Source organism: Empidonax traillii, unplaced genomic scaffold (genome assembly GCF_003031625.1).
Source record: "Empidonax traillii isolate 1590-97213 ecotype Southwest subspecies unplaced genomic scaffold, ASM303162v1 scaffold504:size1219251, whole genome shotgun sequence".
Taxonomy (NCBI): domain Eukaryota; kingdom Metazoa; phylum Chordata; class Aves; order Passeriformes; family Tyrannidae; genus Empidonax; species Empidonax traillii.
The window spans coordinates 1,148,843-1,159,358 of NW_020955697.1; positions in this window are offsets into that span (position 1 = coordinate 1,148,843).

Consider the following 10,516-nt stretch of genomic DNA (forward strand, 5'->3'; position numbering starts at 1 on the left):
GACAAAAACCTTCATTCTGTTCTTAATATGGCTGTTACAATATTAATGGAACTTCGCTTTTATATTGGGATAAGCTAATCAGAGGAACAGTTGTTAAGAAGCTTTTCTTCGCCCAGCTCAGGCAATTCTACATGATATTCAGTTTATTAAAGGGTTATTAGTGAAACTGCCTCTGGTGTTTAGGAAAACCTTTCCATCCTCTCACACTGTTGTTCCATCAGCTCTATCTATGTATCATTTTTATCAGGTCAGGCTTAAATTTCATAGAAACCCTTTTCAGATCTTGCATTTGTGTGTGTTTCACCTTTAGTTTTTTACATGTAAATAAGATAACGCACTGGGCTTCAAACTAAAACAGATATAATAACTTTACCCTAGAATTTCCAAGGTATATGACACAATAACCACATATGAGAAACTGCTGAAACTTTCCATTCTAGTACCATAATATATAATTCAATGTATTATATCTAATTTATGAACTAAGGAGAGGGTAAGTTATTTTTAAAGTAAGGATAAATTTTTGCTTTTGTTTTGTTAATTGAGAAGATGAATCTGTCCAAATTTTCATCTTCACTACCAACTGAGTTTTGCAAGCATTTTTATTTTTCTCTGTCATTTCATAGGTCCTAAATTGTCTAATGGTTTGCATACTTTCACAGAAAAATTGTTAGGGTACATTGAGAGATTTTAAAACTAGAAGTGTAATAGATCAGCATGACTGAATGGTTTTATTTACAGTATTCATTGGTTCAGCATGAAACACAGCACATATTTAAATTATATTCATTAAAGTGTCTGCACATAAAATATTTAAAGTGAGAATAGAAAGCCCTCAACAGAAGTTAAATAGCCCTAGGGGAGAGGAACTATTGCTTGAATTTATTCAGCCTATCAATCTTAAAAATATCCACACTGCAGAAGAATACAGTGTATCTATCAAACAAAATTCTTTAAAGGTATATTAAAAAACAAAAGAGTGCTGGTCCTGCATATATTAGTTATTGGACACTGATAGCTTGTTTTGAAAAACATTAATTAACAGAGAATTCCACATTTGTAGTTCTTTACTTTCTTGCCTTGCCCTACCCTACCCTACTGCATTCACACATAGCATTTTTTTACTTTTAAAACACACTTTCCTTCCTTTTTGTTGTCTCCCCATTTTTCAGACAGTTACAAAAAAGTCACTTATCGCATCTGTTTACCTCTTAGGTATTTCCTATTGATAAATTACTTGGAAAGATTTGACGGTGACTTGTTATTTTTACTCCTACTTATCCGTAAAGCATGGACATCCCATTTTATTAGTTTGGCAAGTAATTTCTTGAGAGCACAATTTTAATATAAATGAAATAGAGTAGGGTTAATTTTGCATCAGAGTTATACACAAAATCTACAATATTAAAAAACTCTTTTATCAAGTTTATTTAGTATCTCAGTATAGAAAATTTTAATAATAATATTTTACTTTATATTCCAGGGTAGAGTGGCAGACCTGAAAGAAATACCAGAAAAACTAATATTAAGATTTTATATTTACTAACGCACATTGCAAGTAACTTCATTGAAGTTAAAACCACTAATCTGAATTCAGACAGATGACTATAAAGAGAAAAAACATTCAAAGAAAACTGGAAAAATGAAGAGCTTTCCTTATCCCATTTTCAAGCTAGTAGATAGATTTAGTTATTTGCTGGGGGCGGGGGGGGGGGGGGGGGGGGGGGGGGGGGGGGGGGGGGGGGGGGGGGGGATGGGGAGGGTGGCAGGGGAAGAGAGAGAGAGAAACAAAACCAAGGCTTATCTTATCAATACAAAATCTATTGTGTTTCCAAGCATCAGTGATTCAGGGCCTTGAAAATAAAGAGATGATCTGTCTTTTGAGTACAGTGTTTTCAAAAGTTGTACCTGTTGCTCTTTACTTTCATTTTAAAAGGAGAGTAAATCCTTAACCAGTGTCTGATTTATAAAGTCTGAAGAGGCCCTGCTTATTGCCTCTAATGGGTCTTGCAAAACTGAAAGTATCTTTCTCCAGTTGTCCCCAACATTTTCCAAACCCAGTTCTTCTCAAGCTAAAAAGGTATATTTTCTTAGCATCAGACCGAATAAAGGAAAGGACAGGCATATTTTCTGAAAATAAGAAAGTTATTATAAGTTGATGATGGTTCATTATAAGAATAAATTTTAGGAAGAATTTAGCTTAAGTTGCTGAAAAGCAGCCTTGCTTTAAAGCAATTTAGATATCTACATTAATGTAAACAGGGACATGACATGTATGAATACTGCATGAGAAAATAAACTGACTACTCTTTTGGAACAACTAAATGTTTGCACAGGTTGCTATCTAGTGATCACATATTCAATCTAGTAGCCTCACTGGTTAACCTATGTGGCTATTCTACACTGCAAGAAATCATTTACATTGTTTCCTTGGAGGCTGGAAAACACTTTTCAAAATCATTTCAGTGTGTTTTGTTGTCTTGCATCTTCATAGAAACTATTAGCAAAAGGAACATCCTTAAAAAAGTTCTATTTCTGCCTTTGCTACAACTGCTTTGCTCTTTGATATCACCTAGGCATCTTCAACATTCATATAATTTTTATGATAGAATTGCTTACATCCTCTATTGCACCGTTCTTACTGGTTTTTAAAAAAATAATTTTTCTGTGTCATCTGTTTTCTCCCTTACTATGTTACCTCAATAAACATTCCCATATGGAGTCTCCCTATGCTGCAGCAGAAACAAGTGTTGTGTCTTTTTTCCCCCTGTGTAAGAAGTCATGACAGCATCAGCATTTATCTCAGGTAATAAAAAAAAATGTGTTGTTTTCAAAGCCTATGTAAATGCAACCTCATCTCAGATATAGTCTGGGCAATCCCTTAATAGATTAAGAACCAAACTACAAGAAATATTTTTTCACAGTTCTCTTTGCCTAGTGCAACAAAACAAGATGTACACTATAGTTTGATCCTGTATACAGTTCTACTACTGCTGACTCAAATACTCCTTGTCTCTAACAGTTTTATTCTATTTATTTAAGAAACTGATCCCTTTTCTTTTAAATTGATCAGAAAACCAATTGCCTTTCTGGTCTGTAACATCTCAGTATGATTTACATATGCTTTTTATGATTCCTGCATCTTAAAGGCATGACTTTATTATGCTTATTAATAACTATTTCAAATATCATCCTCTATATCATTCTCTTGTTGAATTGAATTTGTCACATGAGTTTTGAAAAACTGCCATTACTTTTTCAGAAAAACCCTTTTGATACAAGTTCATATTAAAATTTACAAAACTTTTGTGTGTCCTTTTTCTGTGAAAATAGAATTTGATATAAATTCTTAAATAAAAATAATGTTGAGAAGTTATAATTATTTTTATTTGAAACAATTGTTGCTAGTAAATTTGTAACAAAAGCTTTTTCTTTTTTCTATAAAAACGTCTTCTTTTTTTTATTTTTAAGTAAAATTTATAGAGCTACATATAAACACATAACTTTTCAAATGGCTTTCTCTACTTAACTGTTAAAATCTAAGGTATTATAAACTTTCTGGAAAACCAAGAAAAATGAGATATGTACGTTGCTCTGTTTCATACACATGAAAATGATTGCCATATAACATCTCCCACTCTACCCAGGGTGTACCTGTAGCAGTGTCCAATTCTGGTACCTACAATTCAAAAAGACATATACAGAACTGAAGAGGGCCAAAAAGAGGACCACAAAGATGATCAAAGGGCTGGAGACTCTGTGCAACAAAAAAAAGATTGAAGGATTTAGGGAGAAAAAAATATCTCATGGAGACCTCATTGTAGTATTCCATTACTTCAAGGGTGGAAATAATAAGGACAAAGTTTTCTTTCTTTTTGTTCTCTTCTTCACTTGCAGAGAACAAAGGAGAATGGATACTAGTTGTATCTGGAGAGATTTCATCACAAGGTAAAATTTTTTTTTTTTTTACAGTGAAAACTATCAATCACTGTAACAACCTCCCCAGGGTCGAATCCCTCTCACTGGAGGTTTTCAAGATCAGTTTGATAGGGTGTTAGACAATGTCATCTAGACTACATTTCCTACAAAAGATTTGAGCAGATGATCCTCTGAGGTTTCTTCCAACATGGATTGTTCTATGATTCTATGTTTACATAATAAACTGCTTGATATTAAAAAAAAAAAATGTTAAGTTAGAGTAAATGTTCTAAAGGAATAATTAGAATAGTTTGCATTCAACTTTACAGACCATAAAATTGTGTTATAAGAAACCCCACTATTTATACCTTTTGAAGAAAGAACATGGATTAACTGAACAGTCTTTGCAAATACACAAACATGAACACTATTATACTCACCAAAAGCAAGAGGTACTGAGGGTAGCTAAGCTTTGAGCATGCATCTGTTTATGAGGAAGTGGTTAGTAAAGAAATGGATATTGCTTTTCTTACTGTAGGACATAATTCAGCTTTTTTATCATTAGGTCTCAGGAAGTAATGTACTAGTAAAAAGAATACATTATATTCCAAGAAAAGAGTAGATAGTCAGGAATAAGAATGTCATATTTTAAGTTAGTACCAAAGGAAAAACCAAGTACTGTGGTGCCAAACATATATGAAGTATATAGCACGTATAGCTAATAATATGGGCATGTGAGTTTAGACAGGTACACTAGATCAATCCCCAAATATAATCAACAGTTGAAGATGCAAGTGTTGCTTATCAAAAAGCATGTTCAGTAGAATACCTGTACACTTTAGCTCTGGTGAGTCTGTGTTAGGTTTTCCTTTGCCATTTTTTTCCCCCATTTTCCATATAAATGGAATCTGAAATAACAGCAGGTTTTTTGAATTTCATTGTAGTTCATAAAACCTTCATTCTCTATCAAACCTGTTGTTATTTACTCAATTTAGAAAATTATTCTGTTCTAAAATTGCCAAGTATAAAAATATTTGATGCATCAAAGAATGCTTAAGAACCAATATGCTGCAGTCACAAAACTGTTTGATGCTATATAAATGCCTGTTAGGAGTTTTATTTGATATTTTATTGAGATAATGTGACCTGTTTGTTAAGTCATACATGATAAAATGAAATAATTTCTAATATGTTCTTAGTAAAATATTGTATTTCTCAGTGTTGATAGAAAGGCTACATAATTTTAAAATAAGAAGTAGGTAACAATTTGTACAATGTGAAGAAAAAATAGCAGGACTTAGAGCATTAGAATGCCAGCTAACAGAAAGATAGTCTTCATGCAAATACATTAGATATTTCAGTAGATTATTCCTGAAAGACAATGTCTTTTCAGTGTCCTGGAAGAAACTTTATATGATCAGGTTATTTGCAACTAAAATTGTACTAATGCATTCCTCTGACTTCTTATCTGTCATTACCCCCCAGGCTCACAAAGTTTTCCAGTCATACAATCCTTTGTATTACTTTAATCTTCTTTTCTATCTCACATTTCACCACCATTTGTTAGATCTTGAATTTTTTCCTTCCATATCCCCGTAAGCTGCTTGTATGTCCACTCCAGAATAAAAAGCTATATCCAAGCACTTGTTAGTATTTTGTCATAATTGTTTTAGTCTTCTTCTTGCTGAACTCCCTTCTTTCATGCTGTTAAAAACACCAATTGCAAAGTTACTCTTTGACTGTTGATTTGATCAGATTTGGCTTTTTCCCAAACTCTCACCAGCATTTCCACACAGAGTATGTCATGTTCAGGCTCTTAATGTTTTTCAAATTTTGAGTAATTTATGGGTTTGGCCTTTTTCTTCAGCGTTGTCTGGTTTTACTTCTTCTGTGACTCCATACACTGCTTGTATCACTTTAGCTTTTGATTTAAGTCTTTGCCTTCTCTGCTGCTCATTCCACCTTTAGTTGGTCTGCTAAGATTTCAACCTTTTCTTTTAAATGCAAAGTGCTCTTTCAAAGAAAATGTACATATGTAAAATCTTCTTTTAGAGGAATTCTGATTGTTATTACTTATCAAATATAATAAAAGGTGGCCAACCTGATAACTGTCTACAGTGAGGTGACTAATGGATGAGGAGAGAGCACTAGATGTTTTTTATCTTAACTTCAATAAGGCTTTTGACACTGTCTTCAATTACTTCCTGATAGAAAAATAATGAAATTAGGTCCAGATAAATAGAAAGGGAGGCAAACTGAAGACAGGCTCAGTTTCTGGGCTCAGTGACAAAATGCCCCTCTGGAGGCTAATGTCTAGTGGAGTACTCCAGAGGCTAATACTGAAGCTCATGCTCTTTGACATCTTACTAATGACCTGGATAATGGGACAGAGCAAAACTTCATCAAGACTACAGATGATAGACCAGGTGGGTGTGCTCCCATTCAGAGGTATGGTGACAAGCTGGAGAAATGAACTGAAAAGAACCTCATTCTATTCAGCAAAGAGGAATAAGTCCTGCACTTGAGGAGGAATAACCTAGGCATTGGTATATAAGTTGGGGGATAACCAGCTGGAAAGGAGCTTGCCAAAGAGGGATCTGAGGGTTTTGATCCTTCTGCAAAGAAGGCCAGTGACTGCATTAGGCAGATGTGGTGTGCTTATCTTGACTGGCTGCCAGGTACATACCAAGCTGCTCTATCACTCTCCTTTCTCAACTGGACCTGGGGAGGAAATACAGGGGGAAATGAAAAAGCACACGCATCAAGATAAGAACAGGAGGATCACTCATCAATTTCTGTCACTCACTCAAATTGGGGAAATTAATGAAAATAAAATGAAATTAAAACACTATCCCCACACTATTCCATTGTTTCCAGGCTCAGCTTCACTCATGACTCTTGTACCTCCTTCCCCGCTATGGTACACGGAGATGGTGAACAGGGACTGTGGCAGTTGATAAAACCTTATCTCTGCTACCTCTTCCTCTTCATGCTTTTCTCCTGCTCTAATGGGTGTCCCTCCTACAGGATACATTCCTTAGGGAACATCTCCAGTGTCACTCCTTCTTTATAGTTCCTCAAGAACTGCTGCAGCATGGATCCTTTTCATAGGTTGCAGTCCTTCAGGAACAGATGGCTCCAACCATCTGTCCCCAACAGGACACAAGTCCTCCCAGAAAATCTGCTTGTATGTGGGCTTCTCTCCACAGACTCCAGCTTCCTTCAGGGCATATTTGCCTCCTCCAGCATGGTGTTCTTCATGGGCTGCAGTATGGATAACTGCTTCGCATCGGCAGCAAGAGAATAACATGCATCACCATGGTCTTCACCACAGACTGCAGGAGAATCTGCCCTGTTGTCTTGTGCAGCTCTTCCTCCTATTTCTTCGTTGTGCTTAGTATCTTCATGGTTGTTTCTCTCACATATTCTCATTTGTCTCTTAGCTCCTCCACAAAATTTTTAACTATTTCTGAAATACATTATCAGCACCAACATCAATGATTGGTTCAGCTTTGGCCAGCAGTGAGTCCATTTTGGAGCCAGCTGAAAATGGTTGTGTTTGACATGGGGACAACTGGTGCCTTCCCACAGAAGTCTCCCCTGCAGCCATCATGTCTTCAAAACAAAACATTGTCATGCAAACCCAGTACAGGAGACCACTGAAAGCAGTTCAAATGTCAAGTTCTCCGCCCAGCCTTGGTGAGACACATTTGGAGTCCAGGTCTGGGTTCCCCAGTGCAGGAGACATGGACTTACTGGAGGAAGTTGAGTGAAAGACCACAAATTTAGTGAAGTAACTGGATGATCGATCATATGAGGAAAGACTGAGTGAGATGGAACTATTTAGACTGTGTAAGAGAAGGCTCGGGGGAATTGCATTGCTGTGTTTGTATACGTAATGGGAAAGAGTAAAGAAGGTGGAATCAGAAGCTTCTCAGTGGTGTTCCATGACAGGAAAACTGTCAATGGGACCAAAAGGAAAGATAAGGCATTCTATTTTGGCATAAGAAAAAATTATTGTGGGGGTGATCAAACACTGGAACAGGTTGCCCAGAGAGGTTATGAGGTCTTTATCCTTGTAACTATTTAACAGTAGACTGTGCAATCTGCTTTAATTGATATTTCCATAGGCACCATTCTGTGTGGTTTTGTGTGAAATTTACTTCCATATTTGCTCCCACAGCTGTTTCATGATGCTTTTTATTTAGTGTGCAATTCTTTCTCTCCCTGATGTCTAACTATTTGCAGTTTAATTGCTATTTTGCAAGTAGAATCAATAGGAACTAAATTCCTAGGTAGGTGTTTTTGAAAGAATTGTTTCATATCTTTAATAAACTCCCAGAGTCCTGTGATTACTACATCAGTTAATAATAACAATAATTCTTCCTGACAAGAATAAACAAGCCATAATGTTGGCTTCTGTTCCTTCTCTAGGATTTTCTGGCACAGCAGAGTTTTTTAACATTCAAGCAATCAGGCATTAGTAAAACTGTTGGACACTAGTTAAACTTTAGACCCTTTACCATTTTACTTCCAGATTTGCAAATCTTTGGTGTTTTTGCCAATAATAGCTGATAAGTTGCTGTAGTTTTAGATGAACAGCCCTCAGGTCTGATTCTGCTTTTAATTTAAACATCAACGCTTTCCGAATAATTTAGGGCTATCCTGAACTGCCTGGTGCCATGACCTGCAGGGAAGAAACAAATCTTGAAAATTCATTTTAGTGGCCAGGTTAGTTTAAATAGCAGAATTTCCTTCACAAATGTTAAAAATACAAAAAAATAATTAAAAAAAAATCCCATAGACTGGAAAAATAGTTGGGCATTATGGATCTTCCTTACAGTTCTTCTTCATACAGTCTTGTAGAGGTAAGAGAAGAAAAAGAAGATGAAGAATTGTTCTCTCCTGCCTCCTGGACCTGTAATCCAACTGGATTTTTTAGTTCTGACTGCAGCAATAGATAATAATAAATTCTATGCCTATAGGTAGCCAGGAAAATATATACCTCTTTACTGCTCACTTCGAAATATCTTAACTCCTACTTGGACTCAGTCCTATTTAGACTCTCTCCCTTATGTGAGCAATGAAACCACAGAGACAGATCTTCCTTGTAAACCTATACTGCAACTATTTCATATTTAATTATCCTTTTTTTCCTGTCTGTGACATCTAATTTTATATATTCCTTGAGAAACATTAGGCCATCCATACTACAATGCATGTGGCAATTTCTTTCACAATGTCCTATACAACTTACAAGTGAAAATTTTAATCAGGTTTCTCAACATATACTTTTTACTCCTCACTTCATCAGATTACAGTCATAAATATAAAGAAATATTTTAACTATGTATAAAATTTTATGCATCTACCTCAGTTGTATGCTTAAGTATCTTGAACTGTAAAAGATAACACTTGATTTTTACATAGATCAGTCTTACAAAAGTTGGGCAATATTTGCTCCAGTGCAAGTAAAATCTAAAATAAAATGGTTGTAATATCTCTAAATTGGTGGGCCTTATGCAGAATAAAACAGTCAAATTTAAATTACAGTGTGAAAGGACTTTTGTCTTATGGCACTTGTGAGGAATTATAAAAGGCTATTTCCATTTCTAGGCCTCCAATTCCAAATCTTAACTCTGATTTATTGGGAAAAACTACAGATAATTATAGAATGTGCTGTATTTTCACCCCCACACACACATACAAAAACCCAAACCCAAAAGTATATGATTATTTTGCCTATAGCAATAATTTTTATTTTCTTCGTAAATTTTAAACAATAAATTAGAAATTAAATGTAGACTTTTCCCCAAATATATTTGATGGACATAGCTGGTATCTGATATATTTTGATGTCATGGCAATAAATGTAGATAGGAAGAACTATAACCTTAAAAGCACAGAGACAAACCCTCTGACAACTGCTTCACCATGGATTAATATTTTTCTTTAATCATGTAATGGAAATATCAACAAGTCCATATATACAGGATCATTTGCTGTAGAGGCAGGGTTTTTTAAAAGCAAACAAACAAACCCCACCACGTAGGACAGGTGTAAACACAGTGGTGTCATTTTGACAGGTCCTGAGCGTTTGCTTCTTCCTCTGAAAGGAGCCAATGCCAACGTGTCCAAAAGTCATACTGGTTGGTGCCTTTATTTTAGACACATATATGTGAACATTGACTTTCTTAATTTTTCAAGTAACAAAATGCAAACTAAACTTCTAACCTTCTTTAATCTGACAGCTATGAGCATACAAATGAGCATAGATAGGCATCATCGGTGAACATTGGGTTATTTATTAGAATTAGGATCCAAGACAAAGAAAGTTAAAATAGAAATATTTTGATCTAGTGACCTTGTTAAATGTTGATATTTATTCCTCATTTAGATCAAAGCAATGTTGCAAAAGGAGGACAAAGACTTGTAATATTTTCAGGAATTCAGTGTGTGTTTTTTAAAAAGAGGAATATGAAAGTAGACAAGAATAGTAAGATTTTTCCACATATTTAGATTTATTTGGGATATTTTGGGGCATTAAGATAAAAAACTGATACTTTCAGAAGGAGGATGGTTTATAGGAATGATATTT